Source organism: Cinclus cinclus, chromosome 2, assembly GCF_963662255.1.
Source record: "Cinclus cinclus chromosome 2, bCinCin1.1, whole genome shotgun sequence".
NCBI classification, from domain to species: Eukaryota; Metazoa; Chordata; class Aves; order Passeriformes; family Cinclidae; genus Cinclus; species Cinclus cinclus.
The window spans coordinates 83,233,796-83,236,730 of NC_085047.1; positions in this window are offsets into that span (position 1 = coordinate 83,233,796).

The following is a 2,935-nucleotide window of genomic DNA, read 5'->3' on the forward strand; positions in this document are numbered from 1 at the left end:
GGAGGAGGAGGGAAGGAGGAGGGGGCGAGCGGCTGGGAGGGGAGGGAACACCTCTGCTGGGCGGAACACGCCGGCCGGCGCGGTCCCAGGCTGCCGCGGCCGGGCTGCCCGCGGCTCCCACTGCCCCCGCTCGCTCCCTCCGGGGCCGGGGGCGGCGGCGCCCGCCGCGTCCCGCCCGCAACTTTCCCTCCCCCGTGGATGGCTTTCGTCGGAGACCTGCAGGGCGACCGGGCGCTTGACACCTGTCCCCCATGGGCCGCCCCCGCGCCTAAGTTTGCCGGCGCCCTGTCGCACTCCGCCGCCGCCGCAGGGCGGGCTTGAAGCCGCGGCGGGGCCGCGGTGCCCATGGCCGGGTGCCCCGCCGCGCCGAGGTGTCCGTGCGCGCCGCCCCGTCCCGCCCGCCCGGGAGCCGCCCGAGCGCCGCAGCGGGGGCGCTGAGCGAGGCAGCCCCCGGCACTCCGCCACCGGCTCGGCGCCAGCCGCCGGTGCCCGCCGGGTCGCTGGCGGCGGCGGCGGGGGGGGCGGCGGCGGGGCCGCGGGATCCGTCCGCGCTCGCTGCCCCCGTGTAGTTCTCGAGTCGTCTGTCCTCGGCGGCGGTCCGCGGGTGACATGCAGTCCCTCATCTCTCCGGTGACCAAGGCTATCCTGGTGGCTTTGTTCATCTTCGCCATCCTGCTGATCCTCTACGTGATTCTGTGGTACATCTGCCGCGATGTGGATTGCGACCATGGGATCTGAGCGGCTCCGCGGGGCCAGGGCTTAGGAGCCGGGATTCACCCCGCGGGGCCGGGAGCGGCAGCGGGAGCCCCTCCGGGCGGCAGCCGCCGCCACCGCGGCCGAGCAGGGGAAGAGAAGGGGAAGGCAAGAGGAAAAAAAAGGAAAAAAAAAAAAAAAAAAGGCGAGCGGAGGACCGAGCCGAAAGAGCCCGGAGGACAACTGCGATCAAGAAACCATCCTGAGCTTGACCTTCAGAGACCAGGGTGACCCGGTGAGTCTCCGCTCTCCGCGGCGCGGGGGATGCGCGGGTGCGGCGGGGATGCCTCCCTCCCTTCTTCCCGCTCCCCTCCCCTCCCCTCGCGCACACACACACAAACACACACACACTCGCACACGCACGCACATGGATGTGGCACAGGCGCCCCATACACACGCCGCGTACACACACACCCGTGGATGTGCGTGCCTGAGCGCCTGCTGCACGCAGGCATGCGTGTCCCTTGGGGACAAGCAGGACCCGTCCTGCTGGCTGGGATAAATTGTGCCTGACCCCGTCCCCGTGTCCCCCCGCTTTGAATTTTTCGAGGTGACAACGCGCAAAAGGCAGCGCGCCCGCGGGAGCGGCCGGGGCCGGGTGCGGGTGCCGGAGGGCGGCCGCCGCGCTGCCTTTGCGGCCCCACATTGGTATGCAGGCGGTGGATGCGCCGCCAGGCAGACCTAAAAGGTGAGCCCAGGGGATGGGGAAAGTCAATGCTTCATCAGTCCAGGAGCAAATCGGGAAGTTACAGAAAATCAAGGGAAGATGTCAGGTATCCGGCCAGTGCCAGCAGGAAGGCTTCGGGGAGGGGATGTGAAGCAGGATTAGTTTCTCCTTTCTAGGGCCAGGTTGATGGAAGGAAGTGGGGGAGACGACAGAAAAATGTGTACGGGAAGTTCTGGATGTTGGCGCTCCGTGTCTGGTCTCACTGACATTGCATTTCCTATGTGCTACTCTTCCTAAAAGGGTTAACACTCGACGGTTTATCACATGCTCAAGCTGGGCAATTTCAGAAAATGTTGATAAAAAGTACACAATTGATGAACATGTACGTGCTGACTGAGTTGGGACACAGGAGGGGATGTATCCTGCCCAGCCGTTTTCCCACCTGAGAGAATTGGTTGCTGGCGATTTCTGCTCTTACTGTTCGGTTGTATTGAATACCCTGTGCTGAAGCGGAGAGACAGCAACACATTGTGTTCAAAGTGGAAAGGACCTGCTGAAAGAAAAATTGTCCTAAGCACTTGGGCTGTAACTGTTTCTGTCCTTGACAGACAAGCTGCAGGAATAGGAGCAAACTCCAGCTGCGTGCGTTATCCCTGGCGGGATGTATTTGGATGCCGCAGGGTGTGGGTGTGCGTACACAGTGGGGAGGAGGAGAAAAATCAAATCCATGTTTCAAACGGGGGAGCAGGGACCCAGCCAACTGTAAAGTGTAATCGTGTGATTCGGGGTGACTTGACATTGAGTATTGGTGACCGAAAGCTCAGCTTTGCAACAGGGGTCTGTACGTGGAGGAAACTGTTCGGAAGGCGATTCTCTTGCCATTTTGTGCTTCTGTTCAGTCTGTATTTTGAAGGGCTTTTGACCTGATTAGTTGATCAAACATGACATTACCGTTAACACACGCTACTAATGTGATTATAACAGCAGTGACATCAATGTTTCCTTGCCCTGCAACTACAGTAGCAATGCATTTGTTTACTTCCCCGATGCACGCTCTGAAATGTCTGTTACCCAACAGCTCTGAACAGCAAGGGAAGAGGGAGGAGGGAGAAACTCTTACAGACATTTAAAAAAGGCTATAGATCAGTTTCCCTTATGCATATAATGATGTGGAAATGAAACAACCTTCAAGTCCTCGTGATCTTTTCCTTTTTCCCAGTCAGTACACTTGTTTTTACCTAAGTGGCAAAAACCTCTTCACACTTTGACATGTCAGGTTGTGTCACGTGTTCCCTTCCAAATTCTCAGCAGTGCACACCTTCTGCCCCTCTCCCAGCTGGCAGGAACTAGCGGGTGAGACTGTTAGAGAGGCTTTGCCATTTAGTGTTAATTATTTCACTGTAAACCAAACTGTTATTTATAGAACTGGAGGAAATGTGGCAAATTAATGTGGTTTTCAAAAAACTGTAAATATCAAGAGATATTTGTGCAGGTGATTAAATATCTGAAGTGTTG